At 42.4% G+C, this 16,350-nt stretch overlaps 1 pseudogene; it reads right to left on the reverse strand.

Moving 5' to 3' along the window:
• Positions 1–7,222: 7,222 nt before the first annotated feature.
• LOC138643311 (uncharacterized) lies at positions 7,223–15,172 on the reverse strand (annotated as a pseudogene).
• Positions 15,173–16,350: the final 1,178 nt, after the last annotated feature.

Consider the following 16,350-nt stretch of genomic DNA (forward strand, 5'->3'; position numbering starts at 1 on the left):
AGATAGCCCAAGAGGAGTGGTGGAACTCCCCAGTCTTGTAGACACAAGAGAACAATTATGGAAACAGGAACACATGGGCTACTTGCACAGTGAACAAGTCTGTATGATCATGTTCACACACCACCAAGAAACCTGAAGACACAAAAGAGAATAGTAAAACCAAAAACACTCAGTTTTGTGTCTTCAGGTTTCTTGGTGGTGTGTGAACATGATCATACAGACTTGTTCACTGTGCAAGTAGCCCATGTGTTCCTGTTTCCATAATTGTTCTCTTGTGTCTACAAGACTGGGGAGTTCCACCACTCCTCTTGGGCTATCTGCACAAAAGCTGTTCTACCCTGTATGCACACATGGATCTTTCCTCTCTGAACCCTGTTCACACAGGTTATATACAGATGATCAGGTTTTTAAATACATCAGATAGGGATTGCATACATTAGCTAGGACTGCTCTGATAAGGGTATACCGTGAAGATTGGTAGAGCAGCTTAGTATACATTTTTTGCAAAAAACGTATCAACCAAATACCCTGTTTTTAACATCTTTTACTAGCACTTGCGGATTACTGCAACATTTTTTCAAACTGAGTGTTTTTGGTTTTACTATTCTCTTTTGTGTCTTCAGGTTTCTTGGTGGTGTGTGAACATGATCATACAGACTTGTTCACTGTGCAAGTAGCCCATGTGTTCCTGTTTCCATAATTGTTCTCTTGTGTCTACAAGACTGGGGAGTTCCACCACTCCTCTTGGGCTATCTGCACAAAAGCTGTTCTACCCTGTATGCACACATGGATCTTTCCTCTCTGAACCCTGTTCACACAGGTTATATACAGATGATCAGGTTTTTAAATACATCAGATAGGGATTGCATACATTAGTTAGTACTGCTCTGATAAGGGTATACCGTGAAGATTGGTAGAGCAGCTTAGTATACATTTTTTGCAAAAAACGTATCAACCAAATACCCTGTTTTTTACATCTTTTACTAGCACTTGCGGATTACTGCAACATTTTTTCAAACTGAGTGTTTTTGGTTTTACTATTCTCTTTTGTGTCTTCAGGTTTCTTGGTGGTGTGTGAACATGATCATACAGACTTGTTCACTGTGCAAGTAGCCCATGTGTTCCTGTTTCCATAATTGTTCTCTTGTGTCTACAAGACTGGGGAGTTCCACCACTCCTCTTGGGCTATCTGCACAAAAGCTGTTCTACCCTGTATGCACACATGGATCTTTCCTCTCTTAACCCTGTTCACACAGGTTATATACAGATGATCAGGTTTTTAAATACATCAGATAGGGATTGCATACATTAGTTAGGACTGCTCTGATAAGGGTATACCGTGAAGATTGGTAGAGCAGCTTAGTATACATTTTTTGCAAAAAACGTATCAACCAAATACCCTGTTTTTTACATCTTTTACTAGCACTTGCGGATTACTGCAACATTTTTTCAAACTGAGTGTTTTTGGTTTTACTATTCTCTTTTGTGTCGTCAGGTTTCTTGGTGGTGTGTGAACATGATCATACAGACTTGTTCACTGTGCAAGTAGCCCATGTGTTCCTGTTTCCATAATTGTTCTCTTGTGTCTACAAGACTGGGGAGTTCCACCACTCCTCTTGGGCTATCTGCACAAAAGCTGTTCTACCCTGTATGCACACATGGATCTTTCCTCTCTGAACCCTGTTCACACAGGTTATATACAGATGATCAGGTTTTTAAATACATCAGATAGGGATTGCATACATTAGTTAGGACTGCTCTGATAAGGGTATACCGTGAAGATTGGTAGAGCAGCTTAGTATACATTTTTTGCAAAAAACGTATCAACCAAATACCCTGTTTTTTACATCTTTTACTAGCACTTGCGGATTACTGCAACATTTTTTCAAACTGAGTGTTTTTGGTTTTACTATTCTCTTTTGTGTCTTCAGGTTTCTTGGTGGTGTGTGAACATGATCATACAGACTTGTTCACTGTGCAAGTAGCCCATGTGTTCCTGTTTCCATAATTGTTCTCTTGTGTCTACAAGACTGGGGAGTTCCACCACTCCTCTTGGGCTATCTGCACAAAAGCTGTTCTACCCTGTATGCACACATGGATCTTTCCTCTCTTAACCCTGTTCACACAGGTTATATACAGATGATCAGGTTTTTAAATACATCAGATAGGGATTGCATACATTAGTTAGGACTGCTCTGATAAGGGTATACCGTGAAGATTGGTAGAGCAGCTTAGTATACATTTTTTGCAAAAAACGTATCAACCAAATACCCTGTTTTTTACATCTTTTACTAGCACTTGCGGATTACTGCAACATTTTTTCAAACTGAGTGTTTTTGGTTTTACTATTCTCTTTTGTGTCTTCAGGTTTCTTGGTGGTGTGTGAACATGATCATACAGACTTGTTCACTGTGCAAGTAGCCCATGTGTTCCTGTTTCCAAGTTTAGGACCTGGTATAAGAGAGATGCCGTAAAGGGGCTACCAGGTACACATAAAATTGGCTATTTTTATGCGCTAAAAGCTCTCATTTTTCATATTTCTAGTGCAGTAATGCAGTTCAAATTTCGTGTTTTCAAGTTTACATGTTTTAGCGCTGCAGTGTGCTGCCTTATTTACTTAACTATATACGAGTTGGCGACTCTAGGTTCAGCACTTGTTCACACTTCAGTCTATGTTTGGATGTGCCGGTCAGGTTTTTGAAATGTATTCTCTAGCCTTCTGATCGTGCACTCCGCCTCCTAGCTTCAGGTGTTTTAATTACAGCAGGTCCAATACCCCTCCACAGAGAGAGAGAATTTTAGTCTAAGAAGAGGTTTCACATGTACCCATTCAGATGGAGACGTTTATTCTCAGCGAGGTAAGGCAAGTTTAGGACCTGGTATAAGAGAGATGCCGTAAAGGGGCTACCAGGTACACATAAAATTGGCTATTTTTATGCGCTAAAATCTCTCATTTTTCATATTTCTAGTGCAGTAATGCAGTTCAAATTTCGTGTTTTCAAGTTTACATGTTTTAGCGCTGCAGTGTGCTGCCTTATTTACTTAACTATATACGAGTTGGCGACTCTAGGTTCAGCACCTGTTCACACTTCAGTCTATGTTTGGATGTGCCGGTCAGGTTTTTGAAATGTATTCTCTAGCCTTCTGATCGTGCACTCCGCCTCCTAGCTTCAGGTATTTTAATTACAGCAGGTCCAATACCCCTCCACAGAGAGAGAGAATTTTAGTCTAAGAAGAGGTTTCACTTGTACCCATTCAGATGGAGACGTTTATTCTCAGCGAGGTAAGGCAAGTTTAGGACCTGGTATAAGAGAGATGCCGTAAAGGGGCTACCAGGTACACATAAAATTGGCTATTTTTATGCGCTAAAAGCTCTCATTTTTCATATTTCTAGTGCAGTAATGCAGTTCAAATTTTGTGTTTTCAAGTTTACATGTTTTAGCGCTGCAGTGTGCTGCCTTATTTACTTAACTATATACGAGTTGGCGACTCTAGGTTCAGCACCTGTTCACACTTCAGTCTATGTTTGGATGTGCCGGTCAGGTTTTTGAAATGTATTCTCTAGCCTTCTGATCGTGCACTCCGCCTCCTAGCTTCAGGTGTTTTAATTACAGCAGGTCCAATACCCCTCCACAGAGAGAGAGAATTTTAGTCTAAGAAGAGGTTTCACATGTACCCATTCAGATGGAGACGTTTATTCTCAGCGAGGTAAGGCAAGTTTAGGACCTGGTATAAGAGAGATGCCGTAAAGGGGCTACCAGGTACACATAAAATTGGCTATTTTTATGCGCTAAAAGCTCTCATTTTTCATATTTCTAGTGCAGTAATGCAGTTCAAATTTCGTGTTTTCAAGTTTACATGTTTTAGCGCTGCAGTGTGCTGCCTTATTTACTTAACTATATACGAGTTGGCGACTCTAGGTTCAGCACCTGTTCACACTTCAGTCTATGTTTGGATGTGCCGGTCAGGTTTTTGAAATGTATTCTCTAGCCTTCTGATCGTGCACTCCGCCTCCTAGCTTCAGGTGTTTTAATTACAGCAGGTCCAATACCCCTCCACAGAGAGAGAGAATTTTAGTCTAAGAAGAGGTTTCACATGTACCCATTCAGATGGAGACGTTTATTCTCAGCGAGGTAAGGCAAGTTTAGGACCTGGTATAAGAGAGATGCCGTAAAGGGGCTACCAGGTACACATAAAATTGGCTATTTTTATGCGCTAAAAGCTCTCATTTTTCATATTTCTAGTGCAGTAATGCAGTTCAAATTTCGTGTTTTCAAGTTTACATGTTTTAGCGCTGCAGTGTGCTGCCTTATTTACTTAACTATATACGAGTTGGCGACTCTAAGTTCAGCACCTGTTCACACTTCAGTCTATGTTTGGATGTGCCGGTCAGGTTTTTGAAATGTATTCTCTAGCCTTCTGATCGTGCACTCCGCCTCCTAGCTTCAGGTGTTTTAGTTACAGCAGGTCCAATACCCCTCCACAGAGAGAGAGAATTTTAGTCTAAGAAGAGGTTTCACATGTACCCATTCAGATGGAGACGTTTATTCTCAGCGAGGTAAGGCAAGTTTAGGACCTGGTATAAGAGAGATGCCGTAAAGGGGCTACCAGGTACACATAAAATTGGCTATTTTTATGCGCTAAAAGCTCTCATTTTTCATATTTCTAGTGCAGTAATGCAGTTCAAATTTCGTGTTTTCAAGTTTACATGTTTTAGCGCTGCAGTGTGCTGCCTTATTTACTTAACTATATACGAGTTGGCGACTCTAGGTTCAGCACCTGTTCACACTTCAGTCTATGTTTGGATGTGCCGGTCAGGTTTTTGAAATGCATTCTCTAGCCTTCTGATCGTGCACTCCGCCTCCTAGCTTCAGGTGTTTTAATTACAGCAGGTCCAATACCCCTCCACAGAGAGAGAGAATTTTAGTCTAAGAAGAGGTTTCACATGTACCCATTCAGATGGAGACGTTTATTCTCAGCGAGGTAAGGCAAGTTTAGGACCTGGTATAAGAGAGATGCCGTAAAGGGGCTACCAGGTACACATAAAATTGGCTATTTTTATGCGCTAAAAGCTCTCATTTTTCATATTTCTAGTGCAGTAATGCAGTTCAAATTTCGTGTTTTCAAGTTTACATGTTTTAGCGCTGCAGTGTGCTGCCTTATTTACTTAACTATATACGAGTTGGCGACTCTAGGTTCAGCACCTGTTCACACTTCAGTCTATGTTTGGATGTGCCGGTCAGGTTTTTGAAATGCATTCTCTAGCCTTCTGATCGTGCACTCCGCCTCCTAGCTTCAGGTGTTTTAATTACAGCAGGTCCAATACCCCTCCACAGAGAGAGAGAATTTTAGTCTAAGAAGAGGTTTCACATGTACCCATTCAGATGGAGACGTTTATTCTCAGCGAGGTAAGGCAAGTTTAGGACCTGGTATAAGAGAGGTGCCGTAAAGGTGCTACCAGGTACACATAAAATTGGCTATTTTTATGCGCTAAAAGCTCTCATTTTTCATATTTCTAGTGCAGTAATGCAGTTCAAATTTCGTGTTTTCAAGTTTACATGTTTTAGCGCTGCAGTGTGCTGCCTTATTTACTTAACTATATACGAGTTGGCGACTCTAGGTTCAGCACCTGTTCACACTTCAGTCTATGTTTGGATGTGCCGGTCAGGTTTTTGAAATGTATTCTCTAGCCTTCTGATCGTGCACTCCGCCTCCTAGCTTCAGGTGTTTTAATTACAGCAGGTCCAATACCCCTCCACAGAGAGAGAGAATTTTAGTCTAAGAAGAGGTTTCACATGTACCCATTCAGATGGAGACGTTTATTCTCAGCGAGGTAAGGCAAGTTTAGGACCTGGTATAAGAGAGATGCCGTAAAGGGGCTACCAGGTACACATAAAATTGGCTATTTTTATGCGCTAAAAGCTCTCATTTTTCATATTTCTAGTGCAGTAATGCAGTTCAAATTTCGTGTTTTCAAGTTTACATGTTTTAGCGCTGCAGTGTGCTGCCTTATTTACTTAACTATATACGAGTTGGCGACTCTAGGTTCAGCACCTGTTCACACTTCAGTCTATGTTTGGATGTGCCGGTCAGGTTTTTGAAATGTATTCTCTAGCCTTCTGATCGTGCACTCCGCCTCCTAGCTTCAGGTGTTTTAATTACAGCAGGTCCAATACCCCTCCACAGAGAGAGAGAATTTTAGTCTAAGAAGAGGTTTCACATGTACCCATTCAGATGGAGACGTTTATTCTCAGCGAGGTAAGGCAAGTTTAGGACCTGGTATAAGAGAGATGCCGTAAAGGGGCTACCAGGTACACATAAAATTGGCTATTTTTATGCGCTAAAAGCTCTCATTTTTCATATTTCTAGTGCAGTAATGCAGTTCAAATTTCGTGTTTTCAAGTTTACATGTTTTAGCGCTGCAGTGTGCTGCCTTATTTACTTAACTATATACGAGTTGGCGACTCTAGGTTCAGCACCTGTTCACACTTCAGTCTATGTTTGGATGTGCCGGTCAGGTTTTTGAAATGTATTCTCTAGCCTTCTGATCGTGCACTCCGCCTCCTAGCTTCAGGTGTTTTAATTACAGCAGGTCCAATACCCCTCCACAGAGAGAGAGAATTTTAGTCTAAGAAGAGGTTTCACATGTACCCATTCAGATGGAGACGTTTATTCTCAGCGAGGTAAGGCAAGTTTAGGACCTGGTATAAGAGAGATGCCGTAAAGGGGCTACCAGGTACACATAAAATTGGCTATTTTTATGCGCTAAAAGCTCTCATTTTTCATATTTCTAGTGCAGTAATGCAGTTCAAATTTCGTGTTTTCAAGTTTACATGTTTTAGCGCTGCAGTGTGCTGCCTTATTTACTTAACCATATACGAGTTGGCGACTCTAGGTTCAGCACCTGTTCACACTTCAGTCTATGTTTCGATGTGCCGGTCAGGTTTTTGAAATGTATTCTCTAGCCTTCTGATTGTGCACTCCGCCTCCTAGCTTCAGGTGTTTTAATTACAGGTACACATAAAATTGGCTATTTTTATGCGCTAAAAGCTCTCATTTTTCATATTTCTAGTGCAGTAATGCAGTTCAAATTTCATGTTTTCAAGTTTATATGTTTTAGCGCTGCAGTGTGCATAGATAGCCCGTATGGCATAGCCGCAAATTGAAAATGTTTGACCTGGTCGTCAAGCCGTATCGCCACTCTGAGGTATTGCTGGTGGTCTTAGTAAATAGGCAGATGGTAGTAAGCATCTTTTAGATCCAGAACTGTCATGTAACACCTGGGAAATAGAAGTTTAGTTTAAGATCTAATAGATTACATTTTAAAAGTATGATACTGCAGGAATTTATTCAATTTCCGCAAATTTATAATGTTTCTAAAAGAACCATCAGGCTTGGAAACTAGAAATAAGGGATAATAGAATCCTTTCCCTTCCTGGCCTTTAGGGACTTCTACAATGACTTTCTTTTCCCTCAATTACATAATTTCTATTTCTAGGGCTTGCTGCTGATCCGGAGCATTTAAAGTTGTTAGTACGAAGAAGTTCGGAGGGATTCTCCAAAATTCCAATTTTAGCCTGGATGAAATAATTCCCAAGATCCAGGTACTGGATGTTATTTTAGCCCTTTGATTATAAAAATGATTCAATCTACCTCCCACCAAGAGGACAGCTTTAATGATAGTTGCGTCTACGTCAATGCATCACTGAAGTAAGCACTTCTCTTTTTTGGCTCTGCCGGTTCCCAATCCCAGTCTGAGTATGTCTTCCGGAAGGACATCATTTTGCATCAGTATTTGTAAGTCAAAACCAGGAGATGGTGATAAATGCAGAAGTGATAACGTGTTTCTGTTATACTATTCCTCGGATTATTCCTCTCCTGGTTTTAACTTAGAAATGCTGAGGTGAAATGTTGACCAAATACTGAACATGTGCATGCGGCCTATAGCTGCAATCTGGTCACTAACTCTACAAGCCTGCTTGCGCACTTTCCCACTGCTGACCTCTCCACTGTTAGTACGCATCTCCTTTGCAGGATGCACACTATACATTGTGGGAAGAGATTTAACAGAGCACTACTTTTTAAAAGATCAACTTCATAGGATCAACCCTATGACCAACGCTTCGGTACCCAAAGAACTTCTTGAATTTTTTTCCTGCTTAAGTACCTTATAAGGTACCGTTACACTTAGCGATTTACCAACGATCATGACCAGCGATATGACCTGGCCGTGATCGTTGGTAAGTCGTTGTGTGGTCGCTGGAGAGCTGTCACACAGACAGCTCTCCAGCGACCAACGATGCCGAAGTCCCCGGGTAACCAGGGTAAACATCGGGTTACTAAGCGCAGGGCCGTGCTTAGTAACCCCATATTTACCCTGGTTATCATTGTAAATGTAAAAAAAAAAAAAACACTACATACTTACATTCCGGTGTCTGTCACGTCCCTCGCCGTCAGCTTCCCGCACTGACTGTGAGCGCTGGCCGGCCGTAAAGCACAGCGGTGACATCACCGCTGTGCTGTGCTTTATGGCCGGCCGGCACTCACAGTCAGTGCGGGAAGCTGACAGCGAGGGACGTGACAGACACCGGAATGTGAGTATGTAGTGTTTTTTTTTTTACATTTACAATGGTAACCAGGGTAAATATCGGGTTACTAAGCGCGGCCCTGCGCTTAGTAACTCCATGTTTACCCTGGTTGCAAGTGAACACATCGCTGGATTGGCGTCACACACGCCGATCCAGCGATGACAGCGGGTGATCCAGCGACGAAATAAAGTTCTGGCCTTCTAGCTCCGACCAGCGATGTCACAGCAGGATCCTGATTGCTGCTGCGTGTCAAACACAACGAGATCGCTATCCAGGACGCTGCAACGTCACGGATCGCTATCGTTCTCGTTCAAAAGTTGCTCAGTGTGAAGGTACCTATACTCTTTAACACAGTCTAGCTCTTTCCCCAGGAAGAACCAAAAAAGTCTTGAATTGAAATTGAATTATCCTGAGCTTACATGACTTTTTGAAATGTGGAGGTGAACATGCCCAATAGTAATCAACTCTTGGATTGATGCAGATTACAACTAGCAAAAGGAAAATATCTAGAAAATTAAAAACTCTTGCAGTAGAAAGGAGGTTAAGCAGTGGGAGTCCAGCAGATGCTTCATAAAATCTAACATACATCCCAGAGAGAAGAGTCTCTGCCAGAGATTGATCTGAAATAAATTTACGGTATGTAGTTATCAAAATACCCTTAAACTCTCAATCTGGTGGTGGGTAAGCACTAGATAGTAGGGATTATGGTTGCGTTTTTTTTATTCCAAATGGAAAAAAGTCTTGAACAACCCTTTTAAACTATAGCACAGGGAAGGATCTGGCACGGAGTCCTAAGAGCCCTGCTTTCTACACCTTCTTCCACACTTTGCACAACTTTGCAGCTGCAACATAAGAACATAGACTGGGGGGAAAAGAAGAAGGGACAGAAAACAAATGCAGCAAGTAAACAGTAGAGGTCATTTATTTCAGTGGTCAATATGGTTTTCTCTCCCCCCATCTAATTTGGATGACCTTTTTAGAGGCCTCTCACCTATTCAATTCAAAGCTACAGCTTTGCACTGATGAGGGGCAAACACACTGAATCCCTTGTCTGGAAATTGAGATGCTGGTTTGGCTTTTCCTAAGTAATGTGGCACAGCTTGTTAAAGGTTCAATACTGACCTTTAGGATTGCTACTTCCAAGAGATGGCACTAGAGTTCTTCTCCTCTTCCTCTCTGAAGAGGTTATTTGAATACAGGCAAGTGGGGAAACCTGTCAGTGTCATTTTGGAGGGGTTAGTTAAATCGTTATCAGCTAAAATATATCCCTATCCTCAAAATCTAAAGTTTAATATTGTACTCAACAGTGTACAAATTAAGTTTTACAGAAAATTTTCCGGAAAAACAAAATGCGTTTGCATAGTACAGGGCCTAAAGGTTTATTAGATGACAACAGGGATTTAAATAACACTAAAAAGACTGTAATTATGACACGTCTTGTAGTGTCTGGCACCAAGATGTAAGCTGTAGACCCATTAAGGCTTGTTAATTTTGAGGTAGGGCCTTCATGGATCGAACTTGTTTTTCCAGCACATTCCACAGATGCTTGATCAGATCGAGATCTGGGGAATGTCGAGACCAGGTCAACACCCTGAACTCCTTTTCATCATCTTTAAATTATCCTTGAACAATTTTAATCTGCAAAAAGAGGCCATTAGGAAATACCGTTGCTATTATATAGTGTACTAGCTGTACTACCCGGCTTCGCCCAGGTTAATAACTGCTGTTAGCAAAATAGAATGTGCTAACAAAAATTTATTTTATAAAAAATTTATAATTATTAAAAGGCAAAAACTAAGCTAATAGAAGCATTTCACAACATATATTTCAACACCAGAGATTTTCCACACAGATTTAACTAAATTGGCCAAGTAATGTGCAGTAATCTTCTACTTATTCGAGAGCCTTTTGATAAACGACATTCTTAGTTTTTCCTTCAGGTGCAAAGACGAACAGATTTTTGGCTGTTCCAACTTTTGAAAAGGCAACATAAAGTTGACCATGAGAAAAGCATGGAGATTGTAAATCGATTCCAACTACTTTCAAGGACTGTTCCTGAGCCTTGTTGATGGACATAGCAAATGCCACTCGAACAGGAAACTGGAGGCGTTTAAAATCAAAAGGCAAATCAGATGGAATGAGAGGAATTGTTGGAATGAAAACATCTTCTCCTGTGGCACATCCTGTCAAAATGGTTGCCTCAATTACATGTGGAAACAGGTTCTTAATCAAGAGTCTTGTTCCATTACACAGCTTTGGTGGATCCAAATTTCTCAATAGCAGAATAGGTGCTCCAGATTTTAGAAAGAGGTTGAGAGGAGGAAGTCCTTGTGGCTCCAAGGAGTTGAGGAACTCAGTTGGATAAAATATTGCTTGAGCAGGATCTATTACTGTATCCACTGACTTGTAGGTTGTGCAAACACCTGGAAGGAGATTTAGAATTTGAAGATTGATCTTGTCGACACTGTTATTTTTGGGAGCTAGAATAGCCCTTTCACACAGCCAGCCAGAATTTTTTAAGTGGAGTTGAATGTTTGGAAAAACCTTTACTTTCAACTCCTCAATGGAAGTCACAATGCAACCAAAGTTGCTTGGGAAGGTGATCTGTCCAGTGGTTGAGTTTACTGGTGCCTTGCCATCTCCAATAGTCAACAGCTGGCTCGAAAACAGTCCAGCAGAAACATTGCGTGTCATGTAGACCCTCATGTTTGTGTTCAGTGACATTTTCTTTACTTTTATCCAAAGGTACGATGCTTTGAGACAGGCATTGAGTTTGTCTGCAGGGGTTGATCTTGGAATAACAGGTAGTGTTTGGCGGAAGTCACCTGCCAAAACAACAACTACTCCTCCCATGATATATTTGTTGCAACGCAAGTCTTGCAGCAGTCTGTCCACTGCTTCCAGAGCCCTTTTGTGTGACATGGTGCATTCATCCCAAATGATGGCACTGCATTTTTGTAGCAATTTGGCCAGTCCTGATCCCTTGGCAATATTACACACGGGGCTGTTACTATGAGACAGGTTAAAGGGACTCTGTCACCCGAATTTGGCGGGACTGGTTTTGGGTCAGATGGGCGGAGTTTTCGGGTGTTTGATTCACCCTTTCCTTACCCGCTGGCTGCATGCTGGCTGCAATATTGGATTGAAGTTCATTCTCTGTCCTCCATAGTACACGCCTGCGCAAAGCAATCTTGCCTTGTGCAGGTGTGTACTATGGAGGACAGAGAATGAACTTCAATCCAATATTGCAGCCAGCATGCAGCCAGCGGGTAAGGAAAGGGTGAATCAAACACCCGAAAACTCCGCCCATATGACCCAAAACCAGTCCCGCCAAATTCAGGTGACAGGTTCCCTTTAAGTGGTAGTTTGAATGTCGAATGTGCTGTCCTGCCACCTTTTAAAAGCGTAGCTGCAATTCTAGAAGATGCCACTGCAAGTGCAATCTTTTATTGTTGTCGAAATTTTGCCAGGATCAAGTTGATTACAAATTTCTTTCCTGTTCCACCTGGAGCATCAAGGAAGACAATCCCACCTTTGTTGGTTTCACTGAAACTTAAAATGTAGTTATAGGCGTCCCTTTGATCTGGTACCAATATTGGCTCGTTCTGAGACACAAATGCTATCAGTTCATCAATATTGTAGTTTGTTTCTATGAAAATCTCCCTACACATTTTGATGCCTTCAGGATTTCTTATTGGAGCAGGCAAACCAAGCAACTGTAAGGCCTTTCCTGACATTGTTATGCACTGATCTTCAAGGAGCATTAAAGTTTCATTGAACATTTCCTCAGTGAAGTTGATGAGTTGCTGAGGATTTTCCCTTCTAATCTGCATGAGGATGTCCTCACTGAGATCAGTTTTGCACTTTGTCCAAATCTCAAGAGGATTTGAAATGCTACAGGTCGTTAGAATAAGGGTACTTTCACACTAGCGTTTTTTGTAAATCCGTCACAATGCGTCGTTTTGCAGAAAAAACGCATCCTGCAAAAGTGCTTGCAGGATGCGTTTTTTCCCCATAGACTTCTATTGGCGACGCATTTGCGATGGATTTGCACACTTCGCATCCGTCTTGCGACGGATGCGTCGTGCTTTGGCAGACCGTCGGGAAAAAAACCCCCTACATGTAACATTTTTTTCTCTCGTCGGACCGCACCTCACAATGGGGCAGCGGGTGCGCCGGAAAAATGCATCCGCTGCACCCATTGTGCAAAGCGTTAAACGCTAGCGTCGGAATCTCTCCCCGACGCATTGCGACGGGGAGATTCCGACGCTAGTGTGAAAGAAGCCTAATAGCAAAGAGGTGTCTTAAGCCTCTTTCACACTTCCATCTTTCAACTCCCGTCACAATCCATCGATTTCTGAGAATGCAGGATCCTGCATTTTCCCATAGACTTGTATTAGAGACGGATTGTGACGGATGGGCATCTGTTTCATCCGTCGTGCACTGGATCCTGCGTAAAAAAAACGGTCCTTCGGGCAGAGAAAACGTACAGAGGAATGTTTTTTCTGCACATCGGAAAATCGGTCAGCGACACATCCTGCGCTGCCCGTCACTGTCTACAATGGAAGCCTATGGACGCAGGATCCGTCGCTGTGAAAAGCAGGAATCCAGCGACGGGTCCCGTCTTTTCAAACTGAGCATGCGTGGAAGAATTTCCTGTCAGGGAAATTCTCTCTCGCTTGCTCCCTCTCTCTTTATACTATTGATGCTACCTATGCTGATATTGATGCTGCATCAATAGTAACAAGATATAATGTTAAAAATAATTAAAAAAAAAAATTGCAGTATTCTCACCTACTGGTGCTCCTGCGCAGCGTCACCGATGCTTCTGGCAGCTACGCCGCCCCAGTTAGCGTTCCTAGTGATACGTTGCAAAATCTCGCGAGAAGTTGCGGTCTTGTGAGACCGTGACTTCTCGCGAGATTTCGCAATGTATTACTAGGAACGCTAGCTGCCAGGAGCATCACTGCGCGGGACGTCGGTAGGTGAGAATACTGCGATTTTTTATTTTTTTTAACTTGATTTGTGTTGTGAAGACGCATACACAACAGGTGCACATAGCCTCGACGGGTCCGTCAGAAAGACGGGCCCAGTGCACACGTTTTCCACAATCTGCACAGGATCCGTCATTTCAAACGTCTTGACCGATCCTGTGCAGATTTGGAAGACGGAAGTGTGAAAGCCTTAGTCGCTTTGGGGTTTGTGTGGCTGCTGCTTCACTGAGGGTCATGTCCCAGTGTCCATCATTTTCCAGAAGTCCTTTTCTTTGGCAAGCTTCCCTGAATGGTTCACACACATGGCCTCCGACGGTCTTCAGGTCAGAACATGAGGTAGGACCTTTGACAACATGAAGTAACATGCGCAGGTAGAACCACTCTGCATTTGACGGATGAACAGTGTAGACGCGACCAAGAGTATCAGTTGCTTTCACCCCTGGATAGCCTTCAATATCAAGCCCCTGTTTCCCCCATTCCAGTTCTTTTCTGGAGGCATTCCAAGTGTAGTACTTTGGTAAATCACAGTAGAGAATTGTTTTTGCAAAAAAGGTTCTTGTTGACACAGCTCAAAAAATGCCAAGAGGGTGGTTTTAGGTTGGTGTTAGGAGCTGCTGCTGCAAGTTTGCTGGGTTAAAGTAAATTCTCTGTCCATTTTCCAAGTGCACACTCAGATGCACAACTTTTGGGTAGCGCTCATGAATGGAGAATCCTAGTATTCTCCAAACAGCTTCATTGCTGCTTATGTACCTGCTCATCTGGAATGCCTCCACTTCTTCAATAATAGGTTCATTTTTCTGGAGTTCAAAAACTGCTTGATCACTTCCTTTGTGGACATATTTGCAGATATACTTGATTGATTTCACAGAGTGGCAAGATTCAACATTTATGTGGGCCTGGAAGATTCTTGAGAGCAAAGGTTTGTAAGGCACTACCCACCTGTTGTCAATTTCTATCTCTTGGAGTGATGATCCAACACACATTTTGAGCTTTGCTGTGAAACCACCATCTCCTGGCTTTCTTCTTCGGTAGACTGGATATCCGTCTTGTCCTGTTTGGGTTTCTTGGACCAGGGATCGTAGGTAATGCTTTCAACACCTGCCATCAATCATACAGGGAGAATTTTTGTTGACTCCCACACGGACCATGGGTCATGTTTTTTGTGATGGTGTCAAACAGCAATGGGTCAGTCTGAAGGTCTGGCAATTCGGCACTGATGATATTGTCAGTTTCGGTAGGCAGTATTTTTTGCTTCAGCCAGATCAAGATGTGGGCGTGAGGAAGGCCTCTTTTTTGCCATTCAACTGAATACATCCAGCACTGCGTCTCACCATAAATATGTGATTTTGTGATGAGATTAGTCATTTTTGAAAGTTTCTGTTTGAAATCCCTTGCAATAAGGTCATGGCGATTCACTGTTTTTTGACCTGGCAACAGGTGCCCTCCAATTTCCTCCCAGGCAGGATTGCAAGTAAAGGTAATGAAAAGATCTGGACAGCCATACTTTCTCACATAAGTCATTGCATCCTGTGTGTATTCATGCATGTGTCGTGGGTTTCTAGTGACAGTTGATGGAAGAATAACCATTTTCCCAACCAACAGGAAGCCCTCCCCCTGGCAGTATATATTAGCTCACACATACACATAATATACAGGTCATGTGACTGACAGCTGCCATATTTCCTATATGGTACATTTGTTGCTCTTGTAGTTTGTCTGCTTATTAATCAGATTTTTATTTTTGAAGGATAATACCAGACTTGTGTGTGTTTTAGGGTGAGTTTCATGTGTCAAGTTGTGTGTGTTGAGTTGCGTGTGGCGACCTACATGTAGCAACTTTTTGTGTGTCGAGTTGCATGTGACAGGTTAGTGTAGCAATTTGTGTGCAGCAAGTTTTACGCATGGCGAGTTTTGCGCGTGGCGAGATTTATGTGTGGTGTGTTTTGATTATGTGCAAGTTTTGTGTGAGGCAACTTTTGCATGTGTTGCAACTTTTGTACATGTGGCAATTTTTCCACGTGTGCAAGTTTTGCATGTGGCAAGTTTTGCACGTGTGGCGAGTTTTGCGTGAGCCTAGTTTTGCATGTGGCGAATTTTGTGCGTGGCGAGTTTTGAGTGGCAACTCTTGTGTTTCGACTTTTATGTGGCGAGGTTGGTGTATGTGTGGTGAAATGTGTGCTGAGGGTGGTATATGTGTTCAAGCACGTGGTAGTGTGTGGCGCATTTTGTGTGTGTGTTCATATTCCCGTGTGTGGTGAGTATCCCATGTCGGGGCCCCACCTTAGCAACTGTATGGTATATACTCTTTGGCGCCATCGCTCTCATTCTTTAAGTCACCCTTATTCACATCTGGTAGCTGTCAATTTGCCTCCAACACTTTTCCTTTCACTTTTTCCCCATTATGTAGATAGGGGCAAAAATGTTTTGTGAATTGGAATGCGTGGGGTTAAAATTTCACCTCACAACATAGCCTATGACGCTCTTGGGGTCCAGACGTATGACTGTGCAAAATTTTGCGGCTGTAGCTGCGACGGTGCAGATGCCAATCCCGGACGTACACACATACACACACATTCAGCTTTATATATTAGATGTCTGCCACAATGTTTAGTTCTTATCTACTATATAATTGTCTAAGGGTCACTTCCGTCTGTCTGTCCTTCTGTCTGTCACTGTTATTCATTCGCTGATTGGTCTCGGCAGCTGCCTGTCATGGCTGCCGCGACCAATCAGCGACGGGCACAGTCCGGAAGAAAATGGCCGGTCCC

Source organism: Ranitomeya imitator, chromosome 6 (genome assembly GCF_032444005.1).
Source record: "Ranitomeya imitator isolate aRanImi1 chromosome 6, aRanImi1.pri, whole genome shotgun sequence".
Lineage (NCBI taxonomy): Eukaryota > Metazoa > Chordata > Amphibia > Anura > Dendrobatidae > Ranitomeya > Ranitomeya imitator.